At 44.3% G+C, this 23,024-nt stretch overlaps 1 protein-coding gene across 2 annotated transcripts in view; it reads left to right on the top strand.

The window, feature by feature from the left end:
- The first annotated feature begins 3,520 nt into the window (after window positions 1–3,520).
- LOC120980977 (PRKC apoptosis WT1 regulator protein-like) overlaps window positions 3,521–23,024 on the top strand; it is a 66,926-nt gene continuing 47,422 nt past the window's right edge. The window contains exon 1 of one of the 2 annotated variants that reach the window (XM_040410396.1): window positions 3,521–3,833. The gene's annotated coding sequence lies outside the window, so the exon portion shown is untranslated. Of the gene's footprint in view, window positions 3,834–21,536; window positions 21,646–23,024 lie in introns of those variants that run through there. The other variant, XM_040410395.1, reaches the window with a different exon arrangement.

The raw sequence follows: 23,024 nt of genomic DNA, 5'->3' as shown, positions 1-23,024 counted from the left end.
AAAAAGACATCTCTCCATCCAGTTCAGCCTGTTGTCCTGCAAGTTGATCCAGAGGAAGGCAAAAAGAAAAACTCTGTGAGGTAGAAGCCAATGTTCCCCACTTAAGGGGAAAAAATTCCTTCCCGACTCCAATCAGGCAATCAGAATAACTCCCTGGATCAAAAACCCCTCTCTAGTAGCTATAGCCTGTAATATTATTACACTCCAGAAATACATCCAGGCCCCTCTTGAACTCTTTTATTGTACTCACCATCACCACCTCCTCAGGCAGAGAGTTCCATAGTCTCACTGCTCTTACCGTAAAGAATCCTCTTCTATGTTTGTGTACAAACCTTCTTTCCTCCAGACGCAGAGGATGTCCCCTCATCACAGTCGCAGTCCTGGGGATAAATAGATGATGGGATAGATCTCTGTACTGACCCCTGATATATTTATACATAGTAATTAGATCTCCCCTCAGTCGTCTTTTTTCTAAAGTGAATAACCCTAATTTTGATAATCTTTCAGGGTACTGTAGTTGCCCCATTCCAGTTATTACTTTAGTTGCCCTCCTCTGTACCCTCTCCAGCTCTGTTATGTCTGCCTTGTTCACAGGAGCCCAGAACTGTACACAGTACTCCATGTCTGGTCTGACTAATGATTTGTAAAGTGGTAGGACTATGTTCTTATCACGGGCATCTATGCCCCTTCTGATGCAACCCATTATCTTATTGGCCTTGGCAGCAGCTGCCTGACACTGGTTTTTACAGCTTAGTTTGCTGTTTATTAAAATTCCTAGATCCTTTTCCATGTCAGGGTTACCGAGTGTTTTACCATTTAGTATGTACGGGTGACTTGCATTATTCCTTCCTATGTGCATAACCTTACATTTGTTAGTGTTACACCTCATCTGCCACTTATCTGCCCAAGCCTCCAATCTATCCAGATCCCTCTGTAGCAGTATACTGTCCTCTTCAGTGTTAATTACTTTACACAGTTTAGTGTCATCTGCAAAAATTATATATATTTTTTTACTGTGCAAGCCTTCTACAAGATCATTAATAAATATATTGAAGAGAATAGGGCCTTATACTGACCCCTGAGGTACCCCATTAGTGACAGTGACCCAATCTAAGTGTGTATCGTTAATAACCACCCTGTTTTCTATCACTGAGCCAGTTACTTACCCACATACAGACGTTTTCTCCCAGTCCCAGCATTCTCATTTTATATACTAACCTTTTATGCGGTACAGTGTCTTGGAGAAGTCCAGATACACGACATCCATTGATTCGCTGCTGTCAAGTCTAGAACTCACCTCCTCATAGAAACTGATTAAATTTGTTTGACATGACCGATCCCTCATGAAGCCATGCTGATATGGCGTTATTTGCTTATTTATATTGAGGTACTCCAAGATAGCATCTTTCAGAAAACCTTCAAACAGTTTACCCACGACGATGTTAAACTTACCGGCCTATAGTTTCTGGGGTCTGTTTTTGGACCATTTTTGAATATTGGCACTACATTTGCTATGCGCCAATCCTGTAGAACACTTCCTGTCAGTATAGAGTCCTTAAATATCAGAAATAAGGGTCTGGCTATGACATTACTTAGTTCTCTTAGGATATGGGGGTGTATGCCATCTGGTCCTGGTGATTTGTCTATTTTAGTCTTTTTAAGACTCCGCTGTACTTCTTCCTGGGTCAGACAGGGCACTTTTAATGGGGAATTAACTTTTACATTCTGCATTTCATCTGACAGTTTATTTTCTTCAGTGAATACAGTGGAGAAAAAAATATTTAATAGCTTTGCTTTCTCCTCATCGCTTTTGCAACTCCCCCCTCATTACTCTGTAGAGGGCCGAAACCTTCAGATTTATACTTTTTACCATTTATATAATTGAAGAACATTTTAGGGTTAGTTTTGCTCTCTTTGGCAATTAATCTCTCGGTCTCTAGTTTGGCTGCTTTTATTAGTTTTTACATATCCTATTTTTTTCCTTATAGTTTTTCATTACTTCCTCGCTACCCTCCTGTTTTCCATACATGGTGTCACCTGTCCCTTCTATTCTTTATACACAGTGTCAGCTGTCCTCTCTGTTCTCCAGACATGGTCTCATCTATTTTCTCTGTTCTCCATACATGGTGTCACCTGTTCCTTCCATTCTCTATACACAATGTTACCTGTCCTCTATGTTCTCCAAACATGGTCTCATCTATTTTCTCTCTTCCCTCTACAAGGTCTTATCTATTTTCTCTGTTCGCCATACATAGTTTCACCTGTCTCCTTTATTCTCTATACATGGGCTCATCGATCCTCTCTATTCTCCATGAATGGACTCACATGGTTCCTCTTCTTCTCCATTTATGGTGTCACCTTTCTCCTCTATCAACATTTATGGTCTCAACTGTCTTCTTTATTCTTCATAGATGGTCTCATCGATCCTCTCTATTCTCCATGAATGGTCTCACATGCTTCCTCTCTCTTCCATTTATAGTGTCACTTGTCCTTTCTGTGTTCCACATATGATCCCACCTGTCTCCTCTTTTCTCCATACATGGTCTCATCTATCCTCTCTATTTTCCATACATGGGCTCACATGGCTCCTCTTCTTCTCCATTTATGGTGTCACTTTTCTCCTCTAGCAACATTTATGGTCTCAACTGTCTTCTTTATTCTTCATAGATGGTCTCATTTATCCTCTCTATTCTCCATACATAGTCTCATCTATTTTCTCTGTTCTCCATACATGTTGTCACCCGTCCCTTCCATTCTCTATACACACTGTCACCTGTCCTCTCTGTTCTCCGTACATGGTCTCATCTAGTTTCTCTGTTCTCCATACATGGTGTCACCTGTCTCCTCTATTCTCTATACATGGTCTCATCTATCCTCTCTATTCTCCATGAATGGTCTCATCTATTTTATCTGTTCTCTATACACGGTGTCACCTGTGCCCCCTGTTCTCTTTACATGGTGTCACTTGTCCTTATACTTTTCTCAATTTTCTCTATTCATAGGCGTATCTGTCCCCTTTGTCACTTGCATGGATTTGCCATATTTAGCTTGCGAGATGCTGCTTGCTATTGGTGCATTATTTTTTAAAATACAGTATACTACAACTCCAAGGAAAACTAATCTACATATACACCTATAGGTACAATGTGACTTCAGTCATCCTGAACATGGAGGAACCCAAAGGATGACTATTACCAGCCTCACCTATTAATGATACATTTATTCCACGTTTTCTTTAGTTTAGTATTTATCAAAGAAATATTTCTCCGGCTTCTTGCCTTTAATGGTAATAATTTCTCTTCATAGAATGGTCTGGGCTCTTCTCACCGGTCATGTTACCAAGAAAATAGTCTCAACCTGTCCTGTGACATGGACTGATAACTGTGTGCACGAGGCTGTGCTGCTAGATGGCACATTTCAGGCATACCGATGTCTGGCCTCCACTCACATGCTGGCACTTCACAGAAGACACTTGACTGGCACAAAGCTATTGAACTTATTTAGAAAACCAAAACTTCAGCTGCTGCAGAAACTCTTTACTCAAATGAATGCAAAAAAATAATCTTTATTATCAGTATGCGATTACCAATAACAGTGCTAACCATTATATAATGGAAACTAAATAGCAGTGATACTATGTTGTTTACAGAGTCCAGTTCTACGGTTGTGACCGCATTGTCACATGCCTCTTAGAAGATCCTGACATGCCACCACGGAGGCCAAGCTGCAACGGCGTACGTGAACCTGTCCATACGGAAGAAGACAGAAGGGGATGGAAATCCAGTGAAGGCAGCCCAGGAGCCATGGAGCTGGAATAAAGCATTGAAAAGCAGGTAAATACAGATTTCATCACAGGTACCGCTGGCTGGGATGGGAGGGAAATCATAAAAGTCCTGGACAACTCTTTTAAAGTTTTTTTTTTTTACCTTTTTATTACTGATTATCTATTCTCTGCATAGATCATCAACATCTGATCGGCTGGGGTCTGACACCCAGGACCCCCACCGATCGGTTGTTTGGGAAGGCTGCGGTGCTCGCAGTAGTGCTATGGCCTTCTCGCTGTTTCCCGCGTGGCATTGTGGAAGCGCTCATCTCCATAGTCATCTGTATCGCCGTCCTCAGGACTACAATAAGGATGACTGTGCTGAGACAGGGGAGAGAGAGAGGCGTGTCCCTTTCCCTTCCTCTGATAGGGTGCAGGCACTAGGCCGGCAGCCTATCAGAGGCTGGCGCAGGCGGCGCGATGACGTCATCGCGCTGCCTGAGCCGTACAGCGCGGGACACAGGCCGGAAGAGGCCTGCATCGCATCGCTGCCACGGAGGTAAGTATAAGTGTTTATTTTTATTTTTTTTATATATGCAATACTTTTACTAGCACATAATGGGGGGCTGTCATTACTGGCACATAATGGGGGGCTGTCATTACTGGCACATAATGGGGGGCTGTCATTACTGGCACATAATGGAGGGCTGTCATTACTGGAACATAATGGGGGGCTGTCATTACTGGCACATAATGGGGGGGCTGTTATTACTGGAACATAATGGGGGGGCTGTTATTACTGGCACATAATGGGGGGCTGTTATTACTGGCACATGATGGGGGGGCTGTTATTACTGGCACATTGGGGGGGCTGTTATTACTGGCACATTATTGGGGGGCTGTTATTACTGGCACATTATTGGGGGGGCTATTACTGGCACATTATTGGGGGCACTTATTACTGGCACATTATTGGGGGCACTTATTACTGGCACATTACAGTAGAATTTTGTACTGGGACACATTATGGTGGGTACTATGGGGAAGGGGGGAGAGGAGTACTATAGGGTCATCTACGGGGGGCACTAAGAAGGGGTATTTTATACTTGCAAATTATGGGGGACACTGAGGGCATTTACTGGGGCATTTTATACTGGTACATTATGGGGGGCACTAGGAGGTAGGGGGGAGAGGAGCACTATGGAGGCATTTACTGGGGGCACTATATAGGGGTATTTTATACTGGCACATTATGGGGGCACTATGGGGACATTAGCTCAACTGTGGGCATTACAAGGGGGTATTTTTTTCACTGTCACATTATAAGGGGAATTATTTCTACTGGGGGGGGGGGGGGGGGGGGGCATTATGGTGGGCTTTATTACTCCCCCATGGTATGACCCCCTAGTAGCAGCACCAGCCTCTCCCTGCTCTGCTATCCCACTGCCCATTCTCCAAATCCTTATTATGAAATCTTTCTCATTAGGATAAAACACAACATCAGCTCCGCCGAGCCCCCGGCCAAGTGTGGAAGTGGTGTCCGAGATCCCCAAGGGCCAAGCCAAGTAACTGTAAGTTTTCATGTGAAATATGTTTTTTTGCCACACAATATACAGTATACCGCTACACTGTGCCACGCAATATACAGTATACCTCTACACTGTGCCCCACAATATACAGTATACCGCTACACTGTGCCACACAATATACAGTATACCTCTACACTGTGCCCCACAATATACAGTATACCGCTACACTGTGCCACACAATATACAGTATACCGCTACACTGTGCCACGCAATATACAGTATACCGCTACACTGTGCCACACAATATACAGTATACCTCTACACTGTGCCCCACAATATACAGTATACCTCTACACTGTGTAGTCTGTTCTATAAGCATCATTGTTTTGTGGCGGCGGACAGAAAATAATCTGTAAGTGCCCCTCCCGAGACCAGGCTCTGGATCCGCCACTGGTTATGCTATGAGTAAAATTTATATTAAAGGGGTTGTTTCATGAGAAATATTCTACAGTTTTCAAACCAGCACCTGGCTCTGATTAGTTTTCTAACTGCAGGTAAAAAAAAAATTATTATAGCTACTGAGTTATTCACTGAACTCTATCAGTATAGCGCCACCTGCTGTTTGCTCTATTTCTAATGTCTCTGTCCTGCTCACTGAGATGGAAGCACATGCTCAGTCCCATCCTTCAACTGCCACCAGCTGCAGTAGAAAGGACACGCCCCCTGAGAAAGGGCACACCTCCTAAACTGACAGCTTAGAATAAATCTAGCAGAACAATTGGAGCAATGAATGGGGAGATCTCTGGTTCCGTGTCAGGTACAGGGCTGGTTCTATAGCTTTGTTAGAAGGAGGTTGCCCTGTACTTGATTTTGTATGATTTTCTTTTTTTACATTATTCATGGGATAACCGCTTTAACTAAATGGAGGTCCATCTGCTGGGACCCACACTGATCCCTCGATCCCTAGTCGAGCATGCACCCTGCCGCTCCAATCATTCTCTATAGAACTGGCGGAAATAGTCAAGTGCTATGCTTACCTATTTCTGGCAGTCTCATAGCAAATAAATGGAGCAGCTGCATGCTTGATCTGATGCTCTATCGGGATGGGGGAAGAGGACCCACGTTCTTGGGATTCTTCAAGGTCCCATCGTTCTGATCTCAATCAATCAGTTATCCCCTGTCCTGTGGATATGGGATACCTTTTAATCATGGTACAACCCCTTTAATTTAAATGGGCACCATGCAATACTACAGCCACATAGACCAACTATTGAGAAACCAGGCCTGTGATCATCGGTTGATTTTTGTGGTCATTTGTCAAGGGATTATCCAAATGGGGCAAGATCTTTAAGGTGCTACTATAGCGTGATGGAAGCACATGCGCTATCTTTTTGCGGAACGGAGGGAATCGCAGACCCATTCAAGAAAATCGGTCTGCGATCCCCATGCACCTGCCCCACGGAAGGTTCCCATGCATTTCGGACCGCAATTTGCCAACGGTCGTGTGAACGAGCCCTTATGCCGAGTTCTGATACTGTGCTACTGTAGAGTGTGGTCCCAGTGAGTAGACTGCACAGTGCAGTATTATTGCAGTACTATTGCTGTGCCGAATGCTGCTTATAGTGCAACGGTCCCGATGATGAGACCACACACTATAGTGTTATTGTCTCAAGAGACCGCACACTATAGTAGCACCCCTTTAAGTTGTACATATAGAGTACTGAGGTTTTACCTGCAAAGCAGTCGGATGGAGTAGACATAACAATCCCAATGATGGTAATTTTGTCCACTGGAGAAGTGTTTTCTGAAGGAGCCACCTCAGTCAATATACCTGTCAATGGTTTGAAGTTTTTAAAGTGCCCAAACCTCAAAAATGTTAACTGGAGCGGCAGGTCAAGCATGCACCATTAATTTGCTATGGGACTGCATGGTGGCTCCGTGGTTAGCACTGGTGCCTTGCAGCGCTGGGGTCCCAGGTTCAAATCAGACCAAGGACAACATCTGCATGGAGTTTGTATGTTCTCCCTGTGCTTCCTCCCACTCTCCAAAGACAAAGTCATACTGATAGGGAACTTAGATTGTGAGCCCCATTTGGGACACTGTGATGCTAATGTCTGTAAAGTGCTGCAGTATATAGTAGTGCTATATAGGTGAGTAAAATACAATTGAAAAAAATATATCTATATTATATTGCCGCGTTGTACTTGCCTCTCTCTGGCAGTCCCATAGCGAATGAAAGGAGCCCTTAATTTAAAGGGGGTTTCCAATTTCATCAAAAAATTTAAATTCAACAATCCCCACAGTGTTCTACAGTTTTTTGTACATTGCACTGTTCTGTGCCGGGTACGATGCTCTGCCCTTCCCTTTTCTTCCTTCTTCCATGCATGCATGTGTGCATCCACCTACTGCGTGCTGGGCCAGCGCATGCGTCATTGCTGAGGTGTCTGAACACCAAGTGGCCTGTAGACATGGCGTCACTGCTGAAGAGCACAATGCCGTTGGCAGGGTTATGTGATATCACGAACAAACTCCAAAATGGACCTGAATCGGTACCGTGAATACATTACAAAGGTGATGTATGGGATAGTGGATTGATCACTACAAAAAAGTCTGATCCCGGAGTACCCCTTTAATTTGTGTTGGAAATGATGTAACAGTTTTATATATCAGAAAATGACCTATTGTTTAAATCACATTTTTATGTTTAACGTTTTTGTTAAGAATTTTTTGATGTTATTTTTAATTTTCAATGTCATTATCTATATTTAAACAAAAAACATAAAATCCTGCAGTTTTCGAACTGGCCACCTTGCCTAATAGTTATCAGTTATCTGTCGTTCTAATCCTGCCTGCAAGGCCTCATGCACACGACCGTTCCGTTTTTTTGCGGTCCGCAAACCGCGGATCCGCAAAAAACGGTAGCCGCCGGTGTTGCCTTCCGCAATTTGCGTCACGGAACGGTCACCGGCAATATAAATGCCTATTCTTGTCCGCGAAGCGCGGACAAGAATAGGACATGTTATATTTTTTTAGCGGGGCCGCGGAACGGAGCCACGGATGCAGACAGCAGACGGAGTGCTGTCCGCATCTTTTGCGGCCCCATTGAAGTGAATGGGTCCGCATCTGAGCCGCCAAAACGGCGGCTCGGATGCGGACCCAAACAATGGTCGTGTGCATGAGGCCTAAGGATATCACCTTTGTGTATAGATAAGACATAGATCCACCATTTGCAATAGGTGATTGTCAGAGCTTATCTATTTTCTCCTTGTACAATGACCTCTGCACAGGGCACAGAGCAGGCCTAGGAAACTCCCATAGAAGTCATGGAGGTCCCCTCCTGACCATTGTGTCTATGGACCATGGGGCTGCCATAAAGCAATTTAATTAAAGGGGTATTCCAATCTGAGACAATGGGGACTTATCGCGAGGATATGCCCCTATTGTCTGATAGGTGCGGGTCCCACCTCTGGGACCCGCACCTACATTGAGAATGAAGCGGGGAAGGTGATGGCCGGAAGTCCCCGGAGTTCTCCGGGTCCGGCCACCACCAAGCGCTCTCCCCCTATAGTACTGAATGGGAGCGCACCACTGTTGCGCGGCCACCGCTCCCATTCATTTCTATGGGGCCGACGGAAATAGCAAGCCAGCACTTGGATATTTTCGGCGGCCCCGTTGAAATAAATGGAGGGCAGGTGCTGATGTGCAGGGCACCCTCCTGGACTTTGCTGGCTGCGTTTACGAGATAGGTGGGACCTGCACCTATCAGACAATGGGGGCATATCCTAGCGATATGCACCCATTGTCTGAGATAGGAATACCCCCTTAATGCCTTCTAAATGCTGTTTAGAACAGCTCAGGCAAGATGGCCGCCTCATAATCATGTTCAGGAAACAGAATAAAAAAAATCTACAATCAGAAAATAAAAACACATAAAAAAACGGATATGTGTTACTATGTAGTTTTAACTGGACGATAATACCTATGCGTTAATGGAACCCATTTTACACTGCGTGCAGAATTATTAGGCAAATGAGTATTTTGACCACATCATCCTCTTTATGCATGTTGTCTTACTCCAAGCTGTATAGGCTCGAAAGCCTACTACCAATTAAGCATATTAGGTGATGTGCATCTCTGTAATGAGAAGGGGTGTGGTCTAATGACATCAACACCCTATATTAGGTGTGCATAATTATTAGGCAACTTCCTTTCCTTTGGCAAAATGGGTCAAAAGAAGGACTTGACAGGCTCAGAAAAGTCAAAAATAGTGAGATATCTTGCAGAGGGATGCAGCACTCTTAAAATTGCAAAGCTTCTGAAGCGTGATCATCGAACAATCAAGCGTTTCATTCAAAATAGTCAACAGGGTCGCAAGAAGCGTGTGGAAAAACCAAGGCACAAAATAACTGCCCATGAACTGAGAAAAATCAAGCGTGCAGCTGACAAGATGCCCCTTGCCACCAGTTTGGCCATATTTCAGAGCTGCAACATCACTGGAGTGCCCAAAAGCACAAGGTGTGCAATACTCAGAGACATGGCCAAGGTAAGAAAGGCTGAAAGACGACCACCACTGAACAAGACACACAAGCTGAAACGTCAAGACTGGGCCAAGAAATATCTCAAGACTGATTTTTCTAAGGTTTTATGGACTGATGAAATGAGAGTGAGTCTTGATGGGCCAGATGGATGGGCCCGTGGCTGGATTGGTAAAGGGCAGAGAGCTCCAGTCCGACTCAGACGCCAGCAAGGTGGAGGTGGAGTACTGGTTTGGGCTGGTATCATCAAAGATGAGCTTGTGGGGCCTTTTCGGGTTGAGGATGGAGTCAAGCTCAACTCCCAGTCCTACTGCCAGTTTGTGGAAGACACCTTCTTCAAGCAGTGGTACAGGAAGAAGTCTGCATCCTTCAAGAAAAACATGATTTTCATGCAGGACAATGCTCCATCACACGCGTCCAAGTACTCCACAGCGTGGCTGGCAAGAAAGGGTATAAAAGAAGAAAATCTAATGACATGGCCTCCTTGTTCACCTGATCTGAACCCCATTGAGAACCTGTGGTCCATCATCAAATGTGAGATTTACAAGGAGGGAAAACAGTACACCTCTCTGAACAGTGTCTGGGAGGCTGTGGTTGCAAAGAAAGGTGGCTATATTGGTCACTGATTTGTTTTTGTTTTGTTTTTGAATGTCAGAAATGTATATTTGTGAATGTTGAGATGTTATATTGGTTTCACTGGTAAAAATAAATAATTGAAATGGGTATATATTTGTTTTTTGTTAAGTTGCCTAATAATTATGCACAGTAATAGTCACCTGCACACACAGATATCCCCCTAAAATAGCTAAAACTAAAAACAAACTAAAAACTACTACCAAAAATATTCAGCTTTGATATTAATGAGTTTTTTGGGTTCATTGAGAACATGGTTGTTGTTCAATAATAAAACGAATCCTCAAAAATACAACTTGCCTAATAATTCTGCACTCCCTGTACTCTGAAACCTGACAGCACAGGTGGCTTCTGACATAAAATAGGGGGCAACCTCGCCCAGGCAACAGTGTCCTAAATGTATGGTTACTTAAATCCCTATCCAGCTACCAGCTACTAGCTAGGCACAGACTATGGACAAGGGTGGCGCGTTTTACGAAAAAAGAAATCTTCCTTCTTTCTAATGTCAGACATTAGAGCAGGTTTGAAGTTGTCAGGAAGAGGGGAAAGTGGGTTGTGATGATAAAAGAAAATAAGTTGCAAAAAAAACAAACTGATCACTAGATTATGTTCTAAATTAGCTTTTTTGGGTTTTTACATTCTCACAGATCAGTCTGAATTAAGAGCACTATGTGCAGCAGCCGTTGGGGGTTAATTCAGACATTTTTCCACTAAGGACCTTTTTCGGTAAAGTGTGTTATTAGAGATAATATTATCCAGACCACTAGGCTTTATTGCAAACAGGATTACAGGGATAAGTAATATAAATAAGAATTGTACCGTAATATAACTGAATATCGCCGGGGGCGAGGGGAGGTTGGAGCGGTGAAGCGAGGAGGGGGGTTCATAAGGTTTGAAGGGAAGGGAGGCTCTCATTTTAATATAAAAAACTGAAAATGGAGGAACCTTAGCATGTCAGAATTATGAGAGTGAGTGAATTGTTACAGTACCAAAAGTAAATGTAAGGTAGCTCATGCACTGTCATCCATATCCATATGAGCTTTTAGGAAAAGAAGAGAAAACAGCGTTGGGCGCTACCCAGGATAAGCACATGGACCAATAGAGATAAACTTGAGGGCATGGTCTTACCTTGTGTTGTTGGATAAACCACAACAACTAGGCTTGCCTACATGAATCAAATGGACTGTGTTATTGTGGCACTCCTCTCCCACTGCCGACCTGCTGACTGGAGTAGGCAGGAGTGCCATATCTCTTACTCTCCTTCTGCGCTGAAGCTGCCGGGGTCTCGAGGCTCCAAGGCTGCCATTCCCATGTGTCTCCTGCCTGTAGGCCACAGCCTGCTCCTGATGATATAGTTCCTCCCTTTGTTTCTAAAGCAAATGCGCTTTTGCCAACTCTTAAAAGAGCCAGCGTGCATGTCCTGATCCGTTCCAGCCTATGGCTAGCCATCTGTGGGTTTATAAGATGTAGTGCCCTGGAGCAAGGGTACTTTGGACTATGCAAGAAATTCTAACAAAAAAGAAGCATCAGAAGGGGATCAATAATAGGGGGAGGAAAAGGGGAGGGGGAGTGGGGAGGGAAAAGGAGAAAAAAGAGGGGTGGGGGAATGGAAAAAAGTGGAATGGGGTGGTGGGTGAAGGGCTGAGGAAGGGAGGGTAGTGAGACGGGCGCCACAGGATGTGGTAACTTAGAAAAAAGTAACGTCAAAGGCAAGAGAGGCAGCTCACACTAGATAGGACCAAATGTCCAGACCGGCCTGACTTGCAGTTAATGTCAATGGAGGAAGAAAAAAAGAATGCAACAGTGGAGCGCCAGCGGCTGAAGAAAAGGTAAGATAGTGAACAAGCCCCAATGGGTGTATCAGAGGTCCCTCTGAAATCCCCATTAGGGCTTTTTCACTATCTTACCTTTTCTTCAGCCGCTGGCGCTCCACTGTTGCATTCTTTTTTTCTTCCTCCATTGACTTTGGACTATGGACATTTGTGAACATTTGCCCCTATTGCTCCTGCTCAAAGCCATCAACTCACTACTTTAGTGCACTTGGAAGGGTTAACTTGCACTATGATTTGTGCCATTGTTTACACTTTTACTGTATTGTTGAACCGCTTTTGTGTTATTATTGTAATGTACGTATCCTGTTCATTTGCACTGTTATTGCACTATATCTGCACTGCAGTATTGAAAGGGTTAATGCACAGCCAGCTAATACTGAGAAACTATAGGGACTTTCTATCTATGTACTAATAAGTTAGAAATCTTCCACAGTTACTATAAAGGACTATGCAAAGTTTTAGAGGGAAAAAACGGACACACTGATGTTTTGACTGTCTGGAAAAACTGCTTAGTTATTCCCATAGACTCGTATTGAAACTCTATATAAGTCTATGACAGGCTGAAATTGCAACAATGTTTTTGTTTAGGCTGTGCATCTCCACTCCACCCCTCTTATTAGAAAAGCCCATTAGAAGAAGTTAGAGCCCATGTTGTCTGCATATAGGGACCAGTGTTTAGTAGAATAGATTCTGACAGAACGCACAGGTGACCAGAAGAAGACGTTGACATGGGGATACTTTGCCACAGACCCTGGGTCACTAGCCCTTTAACCAGAGGGCCAACCTGATGACTGAATCACAGACTCTGGGCCACCAGCCCTTTTGCCAGGATACCAGCCTTCTCAGAGAGAGGGACAGTTAGATCAGGCTTTTTCTCAGCACAGAACCTTCTTCTGCCTGGGAGGAGACTGTGTAAGCCAGCCTTATGCCTTGCCTGTATTGTTTTGCACTTAAGTTCCTCCAGTAAATAAGCACACTGGTTTACTGCAAATTCTGGCTCTCTGGAATTATTTCCCATTGGGTGCACCACACCTTACATTCCCCCCCGGAGAGCAGCAATACATGGTGACACCTTGACAGTGTCCAGGGCACCCCTCGCATTGGGACCACCCCAAACTTTGTCACTACAGTGAAAACTTTTCCTTGAGGAAGGTGCCTGAACGTTAGGTTGCCTAGTTGCTAGTAACCAGTAAAGGTGTTCAGTTCTACTTGTTTACCTGTGTGCTGACCTCTGCCTGTTTACAGACTCTGACCCTGCCCTGTCTGTCCTGACCTTAGCCTGTTTACTGTATTGACGCTTTGCTGCCTGCCCTGACCTTGGTCTAGTGTCACGGATTTGTACAAATGCTGCCTGCTGACTGTTTCCTGACTATGAGTATTGCCTTACTGTTCGGTGCCTTGCACCAGTGTTTATGATCCTCTTCCAACTACACTGGGACTATTCCTAGAGGTATCCACCTGTTGTCTTCCCTGCAGCAAAGGCCAGATCCCTGTATATACGTTAAAGGGTGAAAACCAGGGGATTGCCAGGATAACGGCCTTACGATTATCCCCAAGTCTAGCCCTAGTTGGTGCAGTAGTTCCACCCTTATTGTCCTTAACAGATTGTCAGCTACAGGTGTCAAGAAATCGTGACTGGACTGCTATGGACATCAGGACAAATTGGTGTGGATAGAAGTACAAAAAAAGCTCAAAAAAAGTTCTGGACACGAATACTTGCCAAATTTGATCTAATAAGGTATTTATTCAAATCCAAACATAATGCATTTCCAGTTACTAGACCCTTCTTCAAATGTAACATATACAACAAGCTTTATAGAGATTTAAAAATCTCCAGCAGGGGAAGGAAATACTCTAGGTTTGATGTACTAGAAACATATGTCAACTTGTACAAGTGCATGGTATAAATGTCAGGTATAAAATAATTCATTTTTTGCCAAAATATTTGTTCTGCTCATTGCAGTAACTAACAGCTAGGGGTTTGTGCATTCGCCTGGTGCGTCTGGCCCATACAGTATGTTCACATCTGCGTTGGAGCCTCCATCAAAGAAATTGTCAAAAATAGTGGAGAGAAAAGTTCCCCAAGCAGGAATCTTTGCTCTGCTAAAAAAAAAAATCTGGAAAAGAAACTGAACAGATCCCATCCCATTATAGTTAAAAGGATCCGTTAGGTTCCATTTGTGTCAGTTATGTGCCAAATCCCACAATTCAGTTTTTTCTGTTCTTCTGCTCATATAACAGAGCAGAAGATTAGAAAATAATAGCGGCGATTTGAAAGCAGCCTTATCCGCAGGATTTTCTTGCGGCCGAAGACGCAGGACCAATGGTGAGAGCTAGTGCATGTGCACTTGGGATTTGGCACATACGTGTTTGATAACATGTCTGCTCGTTTAGATAAAAGACTCGATATAATCAGAAAAAGAAGTGTCTGCACGTGCGTCAACACCCATTTGGGGCTTGCAAAGGAGTGTAAGGGAAGCTACAGTAGTTACTAGAGCATTATGGACAGTAACATTTTTGAGACAAAAAGTATCCAACACGAATAGTCGAAGCAGCCGTGAGCAAGGCAAAGCAGCTTTCGCAAAAAGATTGCATTCATTGTAAAAAGAAAAAATGCAGCTAAAGCTACCGTAATCATTATTTCATCAAAATCAAATCCTAGAATAAAGTTAGAAAGACAATGCACATTAGAAAATCAGTATCCATGTGGCTACATCTAGTACTGCAGCTCAGCCCTGTTTAAGGGATTGGAACTGAACTGCAGTACCAGACACAGCCACATGGGCAAGACTGACACGGTATGAGCATGATCAGCTATTTCTACTCCAGCTTCGGGCTTCTAGTTTTTGGTAACAGTGGGGGTTTTACAGTGAAGCGCAGGGGAGAGCGAGAGAATAGGAATGGTAGTAGCAATAATTGAGTACTAGCTACTCACAGCAGCATTTCTCTTGCTATGTCATTCCCCTGAAGCCGTTCAGTGATAAGAAGGGCGCACCTTTTCTTCACTTTAGGGCACACCATGGTTCAGGGGTTCTGCCTGGTGTTGGTTGGGGTGTCCCCTTAAGCGTGGAGGCAATGATGAGGCACATTTACCAATAAAACAATACTTACAAGTGAAGATCAGGCACACCGATTAAAGCAGATCCAGAGGATTTATTCTCAGTATAACTACAGCTGTTCTATGAAGGCCTAAGAGGTTAGTTAGAGAACATTAATGATCAAATGGCATCATGAAAACCAAGGAACACACCAGACAGGTCAGGGATAAAGTTGGGGAGAAGTGTAAAGCTGGGTTAATAATAAAATATCCCAAACTCTGAACATCTCACGGAGCTCTGATCAATCCATCATCTGATGGCACAACTGCAAACCTACCAAAACATGGTAGTCTACCTAAACTGTCAGCCTCTAGATGTGCAAAGCTGGTAGAGACAAACCCCAAAAGACTTGTAACCAGTGCTTGAAGTGGGCCGGAACGCGGCGGTACTCAGTACCGCCACTTCCAAAAATTGCCCTGGAGAGTACCAGCACCTCTCCGTGCGCCCAGTACGTGGGTTTCCGGTACCGGAGCGCAGCGGAGAGCTGGCAGTATCCAGTGGCGTTGCGAGGGGGGTGCGGGCCGCACCGGGTGACACCAGTCTGATGGGGTGTCACCCGCTGGCCGCCGGAGTTCTCCTTACTTATTACTCGCAAGCACGTCTGCCCGGCCGTCACGTGGTGAAGGGGGTGTGACTGCCTGATGAGTGGCGCCGCGGCGGATGCACTGCAGGAGCAGCCAGCAGGCCTAGGACTCGAGTCTGGAGCTAATGGATTGGGTGGTGAGTCACGTGACAGCAGTGACTCACTCACACAGCCAGCCAGACCTGCCACTGCCGCGCCTGAGGGAGGAGGAGGTGTGGTAAGTAGCGCAGAGAGCGCATATTGACTTTATATTTAGATGATTTCATTTAATACCCCATTATAGTATTGATTAAATTTTTTTGGGGGAGGGGGGGGGGTTGGCCTCCAGGTCCAGCCAGGTTAAAGCTTGAACAGAAGGTGGAAATGCACTTTAATGCTCTATGACTCATGGAGCATTAAAGTGCATTTCCTGGAAATGCAGCAAACTACATAATGGAGGGCAGTGTGGGGGCGAATTACTTAGTGGGGGGGGCAAATTACATAATGGAGGGCAGTGTGGGGGGCAAATTACTTAATGTGAGGCAGTGTGGGGGGGGGGGCATATTACTTAAAGTGATTCTGCACTTTGTTTTAACTGATGATCTATCCTCTGGATAGATCATGAGCATCTGATCAGCGAGGGTCCGACACCCGGGACCCCCGCCGTTCAGCTGTTTGAGAAGGCAGTGGCGCTATAGCAGTGCCGCGGCTTTCTCACTGTTTACCGCTGGCCCAGTGACATTACGACTAGTATCAACTGGCCTGGGCGGGGCTAAGCTCTATTCAAGTGAACAGAGCTTAGCCCCGCCCAGGCCAGTGATACTAGTCATGATGTCACTGGGCCAGCGGTAAACACTGAGAAAGCCGCGGCGCTCCTATAGCGCCGCTGCCTTCTCAAACAGCTGAACGGCGGAGGTGTCGGACCCTCACTGATCAGATGCTCATGATCTATCCAGAGGATAGATCATCAGTTAAAAAAAAGTGCAGAACCCCTTTAATGTGGGGCAGTGTGGGGGGCATATTACTTAATGTGGGGCAGTGTAGGGGGCAGTATTACTAATTATGGAACTCTAGAAGGGAATTACTATGGGTGGGACTATGAGGAGCACAATTACTATGGGGGCACTATTATTTCTTCAGGATAGTTTTTGGGGGTATTGGGGAGCACAGCGAGCCGCAGGATAACACTGTGGGGACTCCAGGTTGGGGGATGATGATAGAAAAGTGAGGACACTAAGATGTCCGTGTTTCACACTCTGCAGAGACGAGACGCGGCTGAAAGAAGTGTCTGGACCAAACGGAGAAGATGATGACAGAGAAGATCTACATCGGAGGAGACGTCACCTGGGAGGCCCTGGATGTGAGAGGTACGTGCTGCTGTATAGTATAGTGTATTTATGTATGTGTACCATGTATATGGTGTATTTATATGTATGTGTGTTGGATATATATGGTGTACGTGTCCCGACGCCACGCGCCCGCCGTAGTAGGGAACCTGTTCTCAAAAATTTTAATCCGACCCCCCCCCAGTTGTCGATCTGCCTGCTAGCACCCCCAACCCCCCTTCCTGTTGGCAATCTGTCTGCTTAGCCCCCCCCCTCCCAGTGTAGGGGGCCCCTGCACATCAGACCCCCCCATCACACACATATATATTAGTTCCTCTATGTACCAGGACCCCCCCCCCCCCCCACCGCACATTCGTTCCTCTCTGTACCAGTACCGGCGCCTAATAGAGTACCGGCACCTCTTTTGGCCCACTTAAAGCACTGCTTGTAACTGTAATTATAGCGAAAGGTGGTCCTACAAAGTATTGACTCAGGGGGCTGAATACAAATGCACACTAAACTTTCCAGATTTGTATTTATTAAAAACTTTTCACTTCACACATACTTGCTACTTTGTGTTGTCACATAAAATCCCAATAAAATACATTTAAGTTTGTGGGTGTAACGTAAAAAAATGTTCGAAAAGTTCAAGGAGTATGAATACTTTTTCAATGCACTGTAGGTCATCAGTATTAAAGTCTTAGAAAACCACTTTAAAGATCCAGATATAGAGGTGCAACGCTTCTCACTTTCCCTATGCAACCATGGGCTGACACCTTCTCTATGACAGACTAAGTTCTGCTCATTTTCCAGGTTGCTGCACTCACAGTAAATGGATCCACAGTATCTTCAGCAGGATGTGGGCCTTAGCAGATTCACAGTCTGACTTTAAAGTATGTCCAGAGTTCTGAAGCCTTTCATCTCCTGGACAAGTGAGCTGTGGAGTCCAAAAGACAGATTATCTCCACAGAACTTCTGCATGCACCACTTCTCAACATTGGGATGCTTCACAAAAATATATCTTTTGCTTTTAGCTGGTGAGCATCTTCTGCAAGCCTCAATATATTTGTAAAAGATGTTTATGACATGACACATGCAGGGGCATGTGTTATTTCTCCCAAATGCCGTACAGCCACGATGTTCCTGCCATTGTTGTTGACCACATTGCCCAATGGTAGTTGGTGGGGAGACATTCAACAGAAAATTTTCAACTAATTTTCTACGTGGTTTCTCTTGTCCAGGCTCATCAGCTGTAAGACTGCTTCAGCTTACATATATGAAAGGAGGAAGGAGGAAGGAAGAGTGGAAGCAATGCTCTGCTCCGTTTCTGTCCATGATGGGAAGATACTGTAGATGTCCATTGAGAAGGACATGGAAGAGGTCGATAAGCATCTGTTGTGGGAACCTGACCTACACAAACATTACTGCTGTAAATGGCCATGCACAACACTGACTCAGTGCGCTTTGTAAGACATGTACTGTCCTTGGCTGTAAGGACTACTCCACAAGGCATGCACCTTGCCACACAGCAACAATTCCAAGGAGCGGCCCACATTCTCTGCTATGTGAAAGTGCAAGGCAAGGATGGCTTTTTTTTGACAAGTTGCCTAAAGGCAGTGCAATCCATTAAGTGGTACAGCAGTCTATGTACCACCAACCACTTGGCCAAGTGGTAGCTTTGCTCACATTGCTGGCTATTTCTGTTTTCCCATGCTTCATGGCCATGTTTTATTCTCTGCCTAGAGAGCTTGAGGTGGTTTTGTTGGCAAGCAATTTTGTGAAAAATTCTCACACAGGAGAAATCGGCATGGACCTTCATCACTCGAGCTTGCCCTAAACAAGCTCCAGTGGTGAAACGCACACCAATACGTCAGGAGGTACACTATCAGTACCTGGATTAATATTGTGAAAGATTTATTGTGATTTTGGATGATGTGGTTCACAGTAATAATAAATTGAGTTGTATAAATGCATGCAACATTGATTAACATCATGTTTGCAACAGCCTTCCTGAGAAAGCCTAACTGAATTGTGAATTATATGATGAAGATTGGGGTGTTGGGGTGATTTACATTAAAGGAATGATTTAAAATGACCACCAGCAACCTGTCCTAGAATGTGAGCAGGACTAGTTGCCTCCACTTTCAGAGCTGCCTAGGGAGGTGAGAGGGTGTGGCCTACACTGCTGAACAATAGATGGTAATGATGTGATCCTGCCTACGATATGTCATCATTGCTGAGCAGCCTGACAGCAACACTCACCAATATGTCGTTTATGCAATTGTCACAGTGTAGTGTGTCGTGAGGCCCCCTCACCCCCTAGGCATCTCTGCAAATGGAGGCAACCAGTACTCCTCACGTTCTAGGTTGCTAGCGGACATTTTAAATTATTCCCAGAGAACCTATTTAACACTAGAGTGTTGCCACTTTAAATGATGCAGCTCTCAATAAAATGTCTGCCAGTGTGCCTGAGGCAGCCTAAGTTACACAAAGGCACACTGACTTCTGTCTTGTCTTTAAAATTTCAGTTAATAATTATAAAACCTGAATAGCTACATACTCATGTTTGTCCTATGTTATTGCTCCTGACGAAGGGGGTGCACTGTATAGCCCCCGAAACGCGTTGAGCCTCGATTGCAATAAAAGGGAAGTTTCCTGACGTACCCACTTGGTGACTGCGGCCTCTTCCTGTCATTCTACATGCGATCCTGGCGGGGGAGTTAAGCCTATGGGTGTCTTGAGTTTATCCCATAGACCAGTGTTTCCCAACCAGTGTGCCTCCAGCTGTTGCAAAACTACAACTCCCAGCATGCCCGAACAGCCTTTGGCTGTGCGGGCATGCTGGGAGTTGTAGTTTTGCAACAGCTGGAGGCACACTGGTTGGAAAACACTGCCATAGACTATCTCCCCTCGTGAAGTGAGTCATAACATAGATTTTCTTGGTTTTACCTTGTTCTTATCTTTTGATATGTTTTAAGGTGTTATCTGATACCCACTATGTATTTTGATTGTTATTAGACATTACTACATTCTCCTATTTAGTTTTATTCATACACTACGTTACAGGGTTGGCGCCCTCGAGTCTGGCTGGGCCCACTTTTTTTTCTCTTTTTCCAAGTATAGCTACATACTTGCCAATTATCCCGACTTTGCATGGATTGTCCCTAATTTTCAGAGACAGTCCAAACAAATTCGCACTATCCAAGGCTAAAAATGGGCAGAGCTAATATAAGCTCCACCCAGGACTGGGCATTCTCTGGTGGGCTTGGGGTGTTCCCGGGGGCAGGGCTAACATTCCCTGAATTTGCCAACTTATATATTGGTAAGTGTGTAACTATTGTCTTCTCTTCACTGTGAAATAACCTCTCTGACCCTAAACTAGCTGTAGTCTGTAAATTAAGATCTCTTTCCTCTTATCTAACAGGCAAAAAACAGAAAAACATGGCAGATTCTGATTGGTTTCTCACATAGCGCCTGTAACACGTCTACTGACATCACAGCTCTAGTCCCTCCTGATTGGCTCAGGCTGACTGCAAGGCATTATGGACAAACCCGCCTGGATGAGGTCATGTGATCCTCCTTCTTCATCTTCTCATCCTCCCTGTATTATGATATGTAAAATGGTGGATGCCATTTCGATTGATTCATGCTCGACAAATCCCCAAAACTTTGGATTCGTTAAACTGAAGTTTCTGGGAAATTCATAACTATTTCAATTTGTTTAGAATCAATGAGTTCATCATCTGCTCACTTCAGTACAATCGTCACACTCTGACATCAGTCATATTATTTACAGACACGTCAGTGGAGAATTTCCGTCGACGTGTATTAGAAGGTTCAGAGGTCCTTGCAGCAGATCACGTAGAACTTCGGTGGCTGGTGTTTACCTCATTGTGTCAGGTGGGGGAGCTCACAGATCATGTTCTGTGCAGCGTCCCGCACACTCTTCACATCGCACTTCTCATCATCCATGCACTTGTTGGCTCCTGTAACCACAACAATTCATGTATTTCATTTTTTTCATATTTCTTTTTTTTTGCAAAGTAAAAAAAAATAAAAAAAATTCCATCTAAATTTAACCATCAATCATGAGGAGCTTTCCCCCTTTTTTGTTAAATGGAGGAAATGATTCACTGCCTTTTGGAAGTAAAGCATGCCAAGTCCCAGGCACGTTCCTATATATGGAGTCTGGGGTGTTCGGGAGGGGGGAAGAGGGTTTGCGAGGCTCCTCCTGTCAGGATCAGAGGTTTCTGGTCCTTTGGGAAGCAGTGTCTGATCTGCACAGCTTCGGGCAGGGGGTCTCACTCCTCCCCCAGGGAGTTCCCACACTGCAGGCGGAAGCAGAGGGATCCTCTCTCCAGCAAGGAGGTATCAGGCATGGGGTCATCTCCCCCCATTACTGGACTCTGCAATGCCCACTGAGCAATTATTAACAATCTCTACCTGTATGCTTATGCCACCTACTTGTTGCTTGCTATGCCTGCTACATCACTATGCCAATGTTATAGCATCACTGTACCTGTCTTATTGTACCTTTTATAACATCATCATCATCATCCTCTTATTACCTCACTGTACTGCAATACTGTACCTGTGTTATTACCTCAGTATACCTCCTATTGTATTACTGTACCTGTGTTATTACCTCAGTATACCTCCTATTGTATTACTGTACCTGTGTTAATACCCTGCTGTACCTGCTATTGCACTGCTATACATGTGTCATACTATCACTTTTCTCCTATTACATTTCTATATCTCTTGTATTACATCATTGTACCTGTGTTACTCCATTACTGCCCCTACGCTATTACAGTTTCTTTTATTGTATGTGAGGTTGCAATCTATACGTCACTATTATTACATTACCTGTGTTTATACATTACTGTAGTACCTGTGTTACTTAATCATTGTACTTACTATTACATCACGTCACCTGTGTTACTGAATCACTGTAAGAGCTATTTTATCATAGAACCTGTGCTACTATATCACTGCACCTCATATGTCATCATTGTACCTGTGTTACTATATCACAGTGCTGATATGGCATCACTGTACCTGTGTTACTATATCTATATCACTACACCTCATATGATATCATTGTACCTGTGTTACTATATCACTGTGCCTGATATGGCATCACTGTACCTGTGCTAGTATATTACTACACCTTATATTACATAACTGTACCTGTGCTAGTATATTACTATGCCTCATATTACATCACTGCACCTGTGTTACTATATCACCGTGCCTGATATTACATCACTGTACCTGTGTTACTATATCACCGTGCCTGATATGACATCACTGCACCTGTGTTACTATATCACCGTGCCTGATATGACATCACTGTACCTGTGTTACTATATCACCGTGCCTGATATTACATCACTGTACCTGTGTTACTATATCACTATGCATGCTATGACATCACTGAACCTGTGTTTGTATATTACTATGCCTCATATTACATCACTGTACCTGTGTTACTATATCACCGTGCCTGATATGACATCACTGTACCTGTGTTACTATATCACCGTGCCTGATATGACATCACTGTACCTGTGTTACTATATCACCGTGCCTGATATGACATCACTGCACCTGTGTTACTATATCACCGTGCCTGATATGACATCACTGTACCTGTGTTACTATATCACCGTGCCTGATATGACATCACTGTACCTGTGTTACTATATCACTATGCATGCTATGACATCACTGAACCTGTGTTT

Source organism: Bufo bufo, chromosome 10, assembly GCF_905171765.1.
Source record: "Bufo bufo chromosome 10, aBufBuf1.1, whole genome shotgun sequence".
In the NCBI taxonomy this organism is placed as follows: Eukaryota; Metazoa; Chordata; class Amphibia; order Anura; family Bufonidae; genus Bufo; species Bufo bufo.
This window is presented reverse-complemented; position numbering and strand designations above follow the sequence as displayed.